The sequence below is a fragment of the Gossypium arboreum genome, chromosome 12 (assembly GCF_025698485.1).
Source record: "Gossypium arboreum isolate Shixiya-1 chromosome 12, ASM2569848v2, whole genome shotgun sequence".
NCBI lineage: Eukaryota > Viridiplantae > Streptophyta > Magnoliopsida > Malvales > Malvaceae > Gossypium > Gossypium arboreum.
Genome location: NC_069081.1, coordinates 31,929,695 through 31,945,132, shown reverse-complemented (window position 1 = coordinate 31,945,132; position 15,438 = coordinate 31,929,695).

The window sequence follows — 15,438 nt, the reverse complement described above, 5'->3', positions numbered from 1 at the left end:
ATTTTTTCCCATCTTTCCAGGTGAGCCTTAGATCGGTGGACTTGGAGCTAGAGGGATTCAGAGTAGCCATGTGGACTGTTTAAAATAAGTGTTTATACCTTCACTTTTATTCTAGATTATTTCCTTTATGTTTTCGGGTTTTAATTTGTAATAAGGCCACTTTAATTATTTTTAATTGTTTTTAGTATGTTTTGTTAGCTTAGATATGATATTGTTTTAATTGTTTGAAATTGAATAGCTCTAGGGCGTATTTTAAAAAGGTTGATTTCATAATATCGCGATAACAAGGCAAAGCTTCCGCAACGAAAATGTTTTCAAAATTAATAACCTTTTTAAATGGTTTTAAACGAATTGGTTTTCCCTGAACAATCACTCAATTAAAGTGTGGCAATGGTTGTGTGCATGTCTAGGATTGGATCTGTAGAGAGCTGGGTACTTAAGCAGTCTAATTGACTCACCTCCTCTTTTCTGGCATTCTACCTGGTGCACAGCTTCCATTCACTTTAATCTATAACGAGGATATTCTTTAAACACTAAGAAAGACTTTAGATAAAACATGACTTTTCTAGTAACGCTTCAATGTGACACGCTGGATTCGGCCGTAACGTCTGGGTTGGGTTTGGGGTGTTACAAGCTACGTCTTGACTGTCAGCTTATGTCAGCATACCTAGTAATAGCTCGAGAGTGAGTATCTATATGAGATATGAGATAGAGATGGTTTCGACCATGTATTGGCATTTATTGTGTAAGATACCCAAGTATCTGATATTATTCCAAATGGTTCAATGGGCACAGTAAAGTTACAAGAGTTTGTGAATTCAAAATGAATCAGTACAAATATGCACGTGAATCATATAAGAATTGAATCTATTAGGCTTGTGAATTCATGTCTAACTTTGTGAATGAATATGTGTTAGGCTTGTGAATCAAATTGAGTTGTATTATGCTATGTTTAATTACTTAAATGGTGATTTAGTGGTAAGTTGAGTTTTATGCTATACGAACTTACTAAGCTTAATTTCTTACTTTGTTTAAATTTATATGTTTTTAGTGATTCGGAAGTTCGCTTTGTTTGGAACTTGTCGAAGATTGCATCACACTATCAGGCTCTCATTTTGGTACTTTTGGACTTAATGTATTTTGGTTATATGACATGTATAGTCATTTGGCTAATGGAAACCTATATGTTTTGTTATGTAACTAGCCATTTAATGTAGCTTGATTTGGTATATATTGGTATGCATATATATGTGTGGCTAGCCTCATCTTGTATGATTTATGATTGCCATGGGAATGCTTTGATTATGTATTAGTAGATTGGTACTTAATAGGTGAACTCGACAAATGGTATACATGTTATATTTAGGCAAGATAATGCATATATGTAATTGACCATTTAGGTAGTTTTTTGAGGTGATTTTGGCATGTTTCTAAAAATGATCATTTAAGATGCCTAAGAGCTTAGGATTGTTGGTAATGAAATTGCATGATATAGTCTTAGTTTTGATTGGTTTGAATGCCTATTGATGATATGGTTATATGCTTTTTGATATATGTAGGTTGGTTGTAACAACCCGTTTTTAGTCGAATCAAAATAGTGGTTTCGGGACAAAAAACCCAAGGTCAAAATATTTATTTTATTATTATTTTGATATTTATAGCATGATAGTATGTTGTTGTGAAAGTTTCATTAAGAAATTTTATTGTTAAAGTGCTTAATTTGATAAAAAGACTAAATTGCGTAAAGTAAAAATTTGGAGTTCTATAAGTGAAAAGGTTTAATAGCTATGAAATTAAATATTTGAAGGGTTTATGTTGTAATTAGACCACTAACAGCATGAGTGGACAATTATCTACATAAGTTAGATGATTTATGATGTTTTTTTTATATAAGGTTGAAATAGTAATTTATAAAATAACTAAGTAAAAAAAAAATTATCTTCATTTGCTATCATTTTCCACTGAAAATTAGGGTGAAGATACCATTAAAATATCTTGAAGCATTCGGTCACTTGCAAGTTCAATTGTAAGTTCGTTTTGTCTCGTTTTTATTGATTTCTATGTTTTCGAGATCATTTACAACTAGGTCTAGCTAGCCTAAGGACTAATTTGCAAAAATTTTAAAGGTTTAGGATGTTGCCATTGATGAATATGTATGAGCTTTAATGATTGGGGATAGATTATGAATGTTTCATGATAGTTATACAAGTTTTGTTAAGTGATTTTTAGTGAAAACGCAAATTAGGGATTAAATTGTAAAATGTGGAAACTTTGTGGTTAAAATATGAAATAAATGAAAAATATGGGCTGCTAGGGACCTAATTCAAAATCGAATATCATGGGTTGTGGTTGAATTGCATGAATTTGTAATTTTATGAAATAAGGACTAAATTGTAGAAATGTTGAAATATTAGGGGCAAAAGAGTAAATGTGCCTTAAAGTGTATTTTGGACTAAATTGAATAGAGAGATTATTGAATAAGATAAATTTGATATTATATAGATCAAGAACAACAAAATATGGACTTAGGTCGAGGACAGAACAAGGTTTTGGATTAATCGACTCGTTTCACCATTTTTGCATCCGAGGTAAGTTCGTATGTAATAAGTGATACGTGATTTTGTGTGATAAGTTTTATAAATTTATATTTAACCATTCTTGAAACTAACTATTATCACGATGAAGGCAAGTGTACCTATCGAACAATAGTATAGCTTTAGCAAGACCGGATTATCGAACCCATAGGAACTAAAAGTACTAGTAATGACTGCCTTTTTATTATCTAGCCTAAGCATAATGGGGTTTGTTTTTTTACTAACTAATTAACTAAACTAACAATTCACAGAAAATAAAATTGAGGAATTACTTTTGGAAAAACGATTGAATTAAGACAATACCTAAGGAAAAATCCACCTAGACTTCACTTGTTATTTGAGTCTGAATCGGACGATTTATTCATTTGACTTGTTCCATAGAAATCCCTAAGTTATATTATTAACCCTCTCAAGACTAACAACATCTAACCCTAGGTTGAATAATTCAAATCTCTTTCTAATTAACTCCCTAGGGTTGCATTAACTTGATCTATGGATCCCCTTATTAGGTTTCACCCTAATCTGGCAAAATCTTGTCACCCTATCTCTAGGCGCCAACCAACTCCGCTTAATTATGAAAAATGTACTCTTAGACAGGGTCTATTCCTCCTCTGAATAAGAGCTTAACTTGAATCAATATCCTGGAATATCAAAACAAGAATTAAGAACACATAGTTAAGAACAAGTCAAATATTTATCATACAATTCAGATAATAATAACAAGATTCGTCTTAGGTTTTTTTCCCCTTAGGTATTTAAGGGATTTAGTTCATAACTAAAAAGGAAAACATCTCAGAAGAATAATGAATACAAAACATAAAGAAAACCCAAAACTCCTGAAGGGAAATTGAGGGGAGATCTTCAGTCTTGATGATGAATCCGGCTTCTGAGATGGATCGATCGGCTTTCTTTGAGTAATTCCTTCCTTCCTCCCTATGCCTCCCTTTTTCTCCTCTTTTTTGGAATGCCTAAGAACCCTCAAAATTGGCCGTTTCCAAATTGGACTCAATTTGGGCTCGACAGGGACACACCCATGTGACATTTCGTGTGTGATTACTTCAAGCCGCGCTCGAGCGTGTTAGAATGGCACGGGCGTGTGTTCTACCCATGTGAGTCGTGCTTCGATTCATCAAATTGATACGGCAGTGTGGTCTGCTAGTGTGAAGAAGTCCAGGCCGTGTTGATTTTGTACGTTGGCCCATTTTCTTTGTTTTTTGGCCCGTTTCTCATTCCTTTCGCTCTCCTATGCTCACCTAAGTACAAAACATGAAATTAAGGCATTAGGAGCATCGAATTCACCAATTCTAAGGAGAAATCATCCATAAAATGTGTTAAGCATAGGGTAAAAATATGTATAAATTATGGTTTATCAATAAGATTTATTATAATTGTATTTTAAATACCTTAATATTGCCTAAATTGTGAATTACGACCTTGCAGACACATTCGACGAAGATTCAGCATTGAAAATCCCTATTGAACCTTAGGAATAGAGTAGGATACAAATGACATGTCATTAGGGGTTACATTGTGTTGGCTTCGGGCCATGATATTGGCACTTAGGGTGCGAGACTTCCAAGTATCCGACTTATATCCCAAATGGTTCAATGGGTATATCGAAGATATGAAATGGTGAGAATAGATACGTACCAGTACAGGAATGTACGGAAACTATGTGAATATCGAATTTATGGAAGTTATAAGTTCATGGTTATAGTTGTGATTGAATAAAGTTAACATTTTGATTTGAATGTTTTGTAGCATATTATATGTAATGGGCCAAATCCGCCTGGGCCCAACAACCAAAAACCAATCCAAAAGCAAAAAAAAAAATAATACAAAGTCCACAAGTCCAAATTACATAACCCAATTATAAGCCCAATGACAAACCCGAATACCCATTTACAACAGGGCCCAAGTGCTCCAAAATCAAAACATTTTCAGAAACCCTAGGTTCCTTAGGTGCGCCGCAGCCAACACCACCTTTGTACAGCCTCCGTGCGCCCATAGCCTGGCACTGTACCCTCCGTGTCACCGCACCCACATCACCTCCTCCGTATGCCACAGCTGGCCAAGCACCTGCAAGCAAATGCAAACACAACAGTAAAAACAAGGAGAAAAATTGCATTTTTATTTTTATTTTCTTTTTGGATTTCAGCTATAAAGCCAAAAACAATGTATTGATCTTTTTTTACGAACGCACACTGAAATACACATACTAAATATCAGAAAAGATTTTTTCAAAGGAAAATTTAAAGGTGATTCTCCATTTTCCAGTCTCTTTAATTTTCCATTCCATTTTCGTCTTCTTTTTTTTTTTGTTTTGTTCAGTCTTTCACAATTGCATGTAAAAAAATAAAAGAAAAAGGAAAAGATAAGTTTTACCTTGCAAAAATGCCATGGATTTCTTTTCTTTGCTTCGTTAAAGTCGAAGCCAAAGGAAGATTTCAAGGCTGAAAGTCATTCCTCAGGCTTGAGAGCACTAATGGCTGAGATGAATCGGTAATAAAAGGGGAGATTTAGGGTTCGATAAGGGAAAAAGGGGGTTTAGTTTGATTTGGCTGATTTAGCCATTATAAAGGATGGGAAATGGTGCCGTTTTGGCCAATCTCAATGGTCCAAAAACGACGCTGTATGGTAGCCACGACCCGATGACCCGGCCCATGCTCGGATGAGATCCGTGTGTTTGGCTTTAGAGGGGTTATTGCGCGAAAGGTCCTCCCCTTTTGTGAGAGCACTCAATTGCTCCTTATTCGTTTTATTTCATTTTTTTAAATTTGGCTCTGTAATTTGCGCGTATTTGCAATTTGGTCCATGTTTCAGTGCTATGTGTTGAGACCTGAATTATTTCCAGCTTTAGTCCCTTGGCCTTTGCGCGCATTGCGCATTAGTCCTCAATTTAATTTCCAGAATTTGTAAATTATCCATTTTATTATGATTTTATGTCAATTAAGGTTTTTCATCATTGTTTTAAAATTCTTTTCGCACACATTTTTGATTCTTATTTAATTATTTGTATATTTTGAGCTCCTTTGATAATTATATGTTGTTTTAAAGTTATTATTGTAATTTTTTTATATCATAACATTTTAACATTTTATATAATATTTCATATAATTTTTTTGTACATTATTATATATATAATTCATGATAAAATTAATTTTATTCCTTGTATATTATTAATCTCATATTATTTTATACATATAATATCTTTTAAATTTATTCCTATATTTTATTATATATCTTTGTTTTTTATAGAAAATCTTACATATCTCATGTATCTTTTAAATTATTACTATATATGCATGTATATATATTGGTACATATATTAGATTTACATACATCATTAAATCAGTATTATTTTATATGTATAATTTTTTTGAACATATTTGTGTACATAATTATGTTTTTTTAAATCTATTATATATACAATTTATGATAAAATTAATTTAATCTTATATACATTATAAATTCCATGCTATTTCCGCAAACAATTGCTTCCAAATTTATTTATATATATACATAGACGTAAACATTGGTACATAAATTTAATCTATATATGTTAATAAATCCATGTATTTTATACCTATAGTTTTCTTACGTAAAAGTATGTTTTAAGTCTATTATATATAATTTATAATAAAATTAATTTAATCTTAAATGCATTATTAATTTCATGCTATTTTTACAAATAATTATTTCTAAATTTATTTATGCATATGTATGTTTTTGTAAACCTATTATATGTGTTTCTTAAGATCATATTTTATTATGTATTTTTGTTATCCTTCTATATCCTATACATTATTTAAATTTTCCTTTATATATTTTAACAAATATTTTTAGCTCCTTGTATAGTATTTGATTTAAAATATCCATTCTATAACACTTATTTAAATGATTACATATATATTTCTAGTTTTTTTTAAATCCATCAATTCATATATTATATATTATGTATTTATCATTATTTTAAACTCGTTTTATACCATATTGTTCTTTTAATTTGCATTTTGTTTTGTACATCTTGTATTGATTATGTTATATTAGGCTCGTATATTATTCGGCATATTATTGTGTGTATTGTTTTGTTTTGTTTTGTTGTGATGTATTGTTATATTATTATTTTCGTTTTGGTATTGTTATATCAATTATTCTCCATACATGATTGAAATTGGGTTATATTTTTAGGTTAGTTATATTTAATTGTTTATTTTTTTAGTTGATTAAATAAGGCCATATTACCTTCATTCATCAAGTATTGTATCTTATGTGTGTATTATGCCATGATCATCGTTTTCCTTTTGGCTTACGGAATGTCGTTTCATAATGTCTAACTCTTTAAAATTAATTATTCTACTTTATTTTGAGTCAAATTAATACATTTCAAGTTCATTTTATAATTGCTCATTTAAAAATTCTTTAAAACAAAGGCAATGTTCGATGTTTGGGAATTCGGGGAATCGTGCCTTATCGTGCTGGGTTGCAATTTCTGTTTGTTCAAAATAATCGAATATTCCTTTAGAATTTCACTCATGTCTTCTAAATCCTAAAATAAGGCAATGCTCAATGTTTAGAAATTTGAGGAATCGTGCCCTACTGTGCTGGGTTTCGGTTTTTCGTTGGACTTTTGGAATTTTCAACGTATAAACTTTTGGAAGTCAAAATTTATCGTGTTTTCGAGGGTATAAAGGATCGTGTCCTATCGTGTTGGATATGATACTGTATTCCTCTAAAACAAGAGAATTTTGACAACCAAATTGAGCCATTCAAATACTTCAAAAGGAACCATATTTCAAAAATAGCTTTAAAATTTAGACATAAGGACAGTACTTAATCAATTTGGTATCAATTTTGGGCGTAGTGAGGGTGCTAATCTTTCCTCATACATAACCGACTCCCAAACCCGTTTTCTCAAATTTCGTAGGCCAAAATTGATTTAAATGAATAAAATATTTATTAAGGTGATCCAATCATACCAAAAAAAAAGATTGGTGGCGACTCCACATTTTGTTTTAAAAAGTCGATTCCCGTTTTTCTTCAAAACAAAAAAAAATGGTTTCGACATTATGTTTATATTATTTGATTGTGAATAAATGGTGAGTTTGCTTATTAATTCATACGAGATTACTAAGCTTTATAGCTTACATCATTTGTTTTTCTGTGTTTTATATTGATTTTAAAGCTAGCTTGGATTTGGGGATGTTGGAGACTTCATCACACTATCCAACTATCACTTGGTACTTTTGAATTAAGTTTTGGTCATATGGCATGTATAGGGAGTTTGAGTCATTTTGGTATATGTTATTATGAACTTGGCCATTTGTGTTGGCTTGTAAAAGTTAAGTATTTTGTTTGTGTATAGCCATGTGAGTTGGCTTATTTTGGAAAATATGGTGATTTATATATATGTACTAATACTCTTTAGTGATGTGGTTTATAATTGATTGTTGAATGGCTTGTGGAGACTTAGCATAAAAGGTAGCAAGTTGCTTAGGGTATGCCTTACTGTAGATTGGTACATTGAGTACCATATGAATGCATTAAGAGTTATGGTAGATATGTGGTTTTAGGTAAATTAGTGCACAATTGAAAGTGAGCAATTAAGTGTTTTGAAATTGTGAAACTTGCATGCTTTGAATTGGCAGAACATGATATTGTGAGCATGTTAGTTATTGCAATTGAATTGGCATGTTTTGGTATTGGTTGTGCTTGAATTGGATGCCTATTTATGCTATGTTTCAATGTCATTTGGTTTGGTCTAGGTGTATACAAATTGGGTGACAAAATGGCTTGGTAAATAGCCTGTTTTTGTCCACACGGTCGTGTATCTCAGTCATGTGCGACACACGGTCAGATTACACGGCCATGTGTCCCTTGTGGTTGAATTAGAAACTAAGTCAGTATGCTCCACACGACCCATCACATGGACGTGTGACTTGGCCTTGTGGCATAAGTCAGTATACCTTACAAGTTTGACACGGCCTAGCACATGGCCTGGCATACGAGTGTGTGTGGCCATTTTTAGGGCCTACGGGCTAGTCACACAAGCATGTGTGTTGGCTGTGTGACCCAAGTCAGAGAGTTACACAGACCATGTGATCCTATTTCGAATGTCCACACGGCCTGTGATACAAGCGTGTCTTTGGCCGTGTGAGACACACGGCCGGGCCACACGGGTGTGTCCCCTATAATTTGGAAGAAATTTTAAGTGTTTCAAAAATTTCATAAGTTATTGGTTTAGTCCCAAACTTTTCTGCATGCATGTTTTAGGCCTCATAGGCTTATATTAGGGACGATATGTACTTGAATTAATGATGGTTATTTTGAAACTTGAAAATTATGTGAAATGTATGTGTAATGTATTTTATGTTCGGTAATGCTCCATAATGCTATTCCAACGTTGAATACAGGTGAGAGATGTTACAGTGGTACAACATTGGGGGAGAAATAAGGCTTGGAAAATGGCCTATTTTTGTCTATACGGGTAGAGACAAAGGTGTGTGTCTCAGCCATGTGTGACACACAATTAAGTGACACGTCCATGTGTCCCCTGATACTTATTTAGAAACCAAGTCAGTAGCTCCACACAGCTTAGCACATGGGCGTGTGGCTTGGCCGTGTGGTACAAGTCAGTATACCCTCTAGTTTTCACATGGCTTAGTACTTGGCACATGGGCGTGTAGTCTGGCCATGTGGGCAAAGCCAATGAGTTACACGGGGTTAGACACAGGTTAGAACATGGCCATGTGATCCCATTTCGAATACCCACATGGCCTGTAACTTAGGTATGTCTCTTGGTCGTGTGAGACACACGGCCTAGCCACACGGGCGTGTGTCCCCTACACTTTGAAAATTTTTCATGTTTTTCTAAAAATCTCTTAAATACTCGGTTTAGTCCTGAACCATTTTTAATGTTTGTTTTAGGCCTTGAGGATTCGTGTTAAGAACTATATGACTGAATTTGAATGACTTGTGTTTGGATATGAGAAATGAATATGAAATGTACGATTGTTTAAGTGATAAGTTCGATAATGCTTCGTAACCCTATTCTAGCGATGGATACAGGTTAGGGGTGTTAAAATCAGCTATATTAGCACAGAAATATATCAAAAAAGAGTATGGTTCTTATCTTGCATATGTGTTGGACAATAAAGTATCTGAGTCGAAGATGAAGTCAGTGTTCATTGTTTGTGAGTTTCCTGATGTGTTCTCAAAAGAATTACCCGAATTACTGCTAGCCAGAGAGGTAGAATTTTCCATAGATCTTGTTCCTGGAACAACTCTAATATCTATAGCATATTACAGGATGGCTCCTACTAAGTTGAAAGAGTTGAAAGCACAGTTGCAAGAATTAACATATAGAGGTTTTGCTCGACCTAGCTCTTCACCTTGAGGTGCATTGGTTTTATTTTGTTAAAAAAGAAAGATGGATAGTTGAGGTTATGTATTGATTACAGACAGCTCAACAAAGTCACATAAGTATCCATTGCCTCGTATTGATGATTTGTTTGATCAGTTGAAAGGTGCCACTATATTTTTCTGTAATGCCCCAATTTTCGGGAATTCTGTGGATGTTGGCAAATTTTAAATTTTTGGTGTTCTGTATGCTTGGCATAGATTTAATCAGGTTAGTGGGCCTATAAAAGGACCAAGCTTAAGTTAAAACCCAGTAATTTTAATTAGTTTTGATTCCATAGGAAGAAGGGGTTCTAGTTAATTGGGCTTTTAAGTATTAATTAGGTAAAAATTAAACACAAGGAAACAGGTGGCAAAGTGGCATGTGACGCCACTAGGGAGGCTATAAAGGGGGCGTGTGGATGATAGGGAGAACCAAGGTTCAAGTCACAATGAAAGCATATTAAGGGAATTATTTTTATGGTTGGAAAGTGTAAGTAATGGAACTCAAGTGAAAGACTGTCACGAGGAGTTTAAATTGCTCAAGGGATTGAGTAAGGATAAGATAAGGGAGAGGATTTAGGAACTGATTAGGGAGAGCAGTATTGACCAAATGGTGGAATCTTGGGGAGCAAGAGTTGGCCGGCCAAGGGTTTGCTTAGGGGGGAAATTACGGCTAGGTTAAATGCCAAGTATAAATTCGGCATTTAGGGCTAAGTGTACCGTTTTTTCTGACCATCTTTCCTCCTCCTACTTTCTTTTCTTTTTCTCTCCATCTACCTTCTCCTCTTCTTTTCTCCATAGCCGAATCCTTCTACCACTCTTCCCTACACCACTTCCTTACTACTATTTTTAAGCCTTATAGCCGAATATCACAAAAGCTGAAATCCTGAAGGTTCATATTGTCTGTGCCAAATTCTCCTAGCAAAACTTACTGATCTTTCTTCATCCTTTTTGATCAATTCTTTCTTTTTTTGAACCCCAAACCTCGGTCAACAAAGCCATTACAAAACCCTCATCTTTTCTTCACTGTTGCAAAAAGCAAAAAACGCATAGCCTTAGGGACATAGCCGAATTCTGAGATCTCTAAGGGCTCGACTTTTGTTATCATTTGAGGGGTTAGATCTACATCAGAATCGAGTAGGAGTTAATTGGAATCATTAACCGAAGGAACCGGTGGTAAGTTTCGAACCTAATCTTTATTTCATGTTTTAAAAAAAGTGAAAACCCCCTAAAGGTTAGGGAGGCTGTCGATTAGGGCTTGTGGCTCTAAGGGTTGTTATAATTATTTTATTTTGGTAATAGTGTGATCTAGGGGCTACTGATCGAAGGCTTGGACAAGTGGAACGACTGGATCTAAACCTAGTCGCTAATTTCGGCAAAGGTAGGATCGCTAGTGCCTAAGGTGTTTTTGGCCGAATATGGTAAGGGGGTTAATATGTAGTTCATTTTAATAGTTAGATTAAAGTGTTAGTAATCCAATTGTAGGCAGTTCGTGTGTGGATCTCGTCAGCATATCGTCCAAACAGGTGTGTAACTGACACCCTTTCATAGTCTAGATCGGCAAAAGCCAAAAAGCCGAAATGCCGAAAAGTCGGTATTTTGTGGACTTGCGAGTGTGCGAATGCTCGTGAGGTAAATCGATTAATGTTTTTGGTAAACTACAAAGTTTAGACTACAGGGTGCATGATTTATGTGCCTTCGATATTTTTGGGCTTTATGGGCCAAAATTAGGATAGTAGGCCAACGGGCCCAATTCGGTAAGAACCCTCGGTAAGTGTCTCTGTTAGTACGTGAAAGGTGGGAATATGCATGAAAACCCTTAAAACTGATAAAATTACTGAAATACCTTTATAGGTGGACAATTTACAGATTTACCCCTAGGAGTAAAATTACTGATATACCCCTAGGGTTAAGGTTGACCTGAATGCATGTTTGATCGTTATTATTTATCGCATGCCATGTTATTATTATCGATGCATGGACCGGGATACTGATGGAGGAAGTATCGAAAGTGGCTTGTCCACATCTTGGAGGCTTTGCCTCAACTTACTAATAATCGAGCAAAGAATGTTGCAACTGTGGAGTGTGAAATTTGGGTGGGTTGAGCTATTCCCCACATGGAGTGTAGGGCTGGTACGAGTGGAGTTTAGCACTTGGTTATAGGCTGGGTTGGGCTTGCATACATGAATATGCCTAATCTGTTCTGGAATGGGCCTCTGGGCCATACTGTTATCTGAAAATGGGGCTAAGGTCCAGTTTATTGTATTCTGAAAAGGGCTTTGGCCCAATACCCACTGTTATCTGAATGGGCTTAGGCCCAATGGGCTTGAGCTAACTTGGGCTTTGGATGGGTTTTCCTTACACACTGAGTTTTCGAAACTCATCCCTTTCTCTTCTATCCTTGCAGGTAAGCCCTAGTTGGTGGACTTGGAGCTAGGCGGGATTTAGAGTGGCCACAAAGATTAATTTCTGTTTTTTTAGGTTTCGCATTTATTATTTAGACTATTTTTATTCTGGTTTAAGTTGTAATAAGGCAGCTCTTCTTAGTATTATTTTTATTATTTTGGGTTATTAAATTGGTTAGCTCTAAGGCGCGGTTTATAAAAGTTACTTATTTTCAAAATAACACAATAACCGAGCAAGTCTTCCGCAATGTAAACATTTTCAAAGGAAATGAATATTTTAACAGGCTTAAAGTGTGGCAATAGATGTGTGCATGTCTAGGATTGGATCCGTGAAGAGCTTGGTACTTAAACAGTCCAACAGACTCACCTCCTCTTTTCTGGCTTCCTACCTGGTGCACAGCTTCCGTTCACTTTAACTTAAAACAAAACATTCTTCAAACCCTAAGAAAGATTTTTGGATAAAACATAACTTCTTTAGTAGCATTCTCCATGTGATACGCTAAATTCGGCTGTAACATCTGGGCCGGGTTTGGGGTGTTACATTTAGTAGTATCAGAGCCCGGTTGCAACAACTCGGCTGTGGATCGGGTCTAAAAAGGTTTTCAAAACTTTGAGCCCAAAGAGGGTATATTTGAAAAATCTGATTTTTTTTTTGAAAAACAAGTTTTTTGTTGAAAAGAGATAATTTCCAAACCTGTTTTCTTTAAACCAAAGGAGTGAGAGATGGATTTCAAAAAGGCCTAAATCTTTTGAGTTTGTCTGAAAACTAATGAGGTGGCACACTGAATCCCCGGCACCAAGTCTGTAAGTATCTTTCTGTTTTATATACTAAACTGTACTGTAGATAGTACTAAGCCTTAGAGATAGTACTATAGATAATGTAGCGTGAAGGCTACAAAACTGAGACTGTAGGGTAAACTAAGCCCTAGGGAACTGAGACAGTAGCTAAACTGCAGTCGCACGAGAACAACTCTGAAACTTTATCTGTTCATAAGATATTCTCTAATAAACAGTGGAAACATTAAACTAACGGCATAGAATTCGTAATCAGATAAATCGATATGAGTATGAGAGCTACTCGAGGAAGAGGCCGTGGTCGAGGCCGAAGTGGTACTCAAGCTGGATCTTCCTCTTCTGAACACATACCAACTGGAGTGGCACGACCACCACCGGTGGATGAAAATGGGTCGTATGATCGGGCTGCGGGGGACGACACTCTGTCCCAGGCCATGTTAAGAGTTTTGGAAAGGGTGGCCGGAGCTAACGTCGGGCCCATGAGTAGGGGTCCCATTTCTGAGCGACTCCGGGCCAACAGAACGGAGGTTTTTAGGGGTATGTCTGGGGTAGCCCCAAATGTGGCTGAGTACTGGCTAGAAGCCATGGAGTGGATTTTGGATGACTTGGACTACTCAATGGAACAGAAGTTAAAAGGGGCGGTGTCATTACTGCGAGATGAGGCGTATCAGTGGTGGATCACTGTAAGAGAGGGTACCCCAGCTGAGAGGGTAACTTGGGAGTTGTTCAAGCAGTCCTTCAAGGCGAAATATGTCGGAGCTAGCTATGTGGATGCACGAAGAAAGGAATTCCTGAACCTGACCCAGGGTAGTAAGACCGTTGCTGAATATGAGGCAGAGTTTCTGCAATTGAGCCGGTACGCTAGTGGTATTGTCTCCACCGAATATGAGCACAGTGTTCGTTTTGAGGATGGCCCCAGGGATGAGCTAAGGGTGCTCATAGCTCCGCAGAGAGAGCACGATTTTGCTGCACTAGTAGAGAAGGCTAAGATAGCCGAAGAGGTGAAGCAAGCTGAACGAAAGAATCGTGACAGGGATCAAAACCGATTCAGGAGGGATGCTGGACCAGCTGGTGCTGCAAACTGAAATGTTAAGAGCGCTAGGATGGAGGAACCAGTTCGAGTAGTTCCGGTGAACATAGTTAGACCACAAGCTTGTGGAGATTGTGGTAGAATGCATCTGGGGAATCTTTGGGCGTTAAGGGCTTGTCTTCATTGTGGATCAAAGGAACATAGGATCAGGGATTGTCCTCAGAGGCCAGCTCAGACTCAAGAGGCTGAACAAGGGGCTATGTAACCTGCCAACCAGAGCGAGGTAGACCGCCACCGCCGAGAGGTCGTGGCCAGGGTCGCGGTGGCAATGGCCGTGGACGTGGGGCACCTGGCAGGGGTACTGTTAATGCTAAGGCTCATCAGCTAGCTTTGGTATATGCTGCTCGTCAACGCGATAAGGGTGACATACCTAATGTCATAACTGGTACGTTTTTTATCTCTAGCGTACCTTATACTGCTCTGATAGATGTGGGGTCAACTCATTCGTATGTTGCATGTGACATTTCTGGGGCAGTAGGTGTTCACTTTGAGGAGACTGTGTATGGGGTAACTGTGATAAGTCCTTTAGGTCACTCGGTTAAAGTAGAGAAACTCTTTAAGGAGGTGACTTTAGAGACTCAAGGTAGGATTTTCTATGGAGACTTGATGGAGTTACCGTTCGGTGAATTCGATTTGATCCTAGGGATGGATTGGTTGACCAAGCATAGGGCAACGCTAGATTGTGCAGCTAAGAGGATGGTGTTAAGGACTGTTGAGGATGAAGAGGTAATGATTATTGGAGAACGAAGAGATTACTTGTCCAATGTGGTATCGGCTTTGAGGGCTAAGAAATTGATGCGTAAAGGATGCGAGGCATATTTGGCTTTTGTAAGCCAAGTTGAAACTGAGGATCTGACTGTGGAGACCGTCAGAACTATTAGGGAATTCCAGGATGTTTTCCCAGAAAAGCTTCCTGGATTACCTCCGAATCGAAAAGTTGAATTTGGAATCGATTTGCTGCCTGGAACAGCTCCAGTATCCATTGCACCCTATAGGATGGCACCGAAGGAGTTAGTGGAACTGAAAGCTCAGATCCAAGAGTTATTGGATAGAGGCTTCATTAGACCTTGTGTGTCTCCATGGGGAGCACCGGTCGTGTTTGTGAAGAAAAAGGACGAGACGATGCGCATGTGCATCAATTATCGCCAGTTGA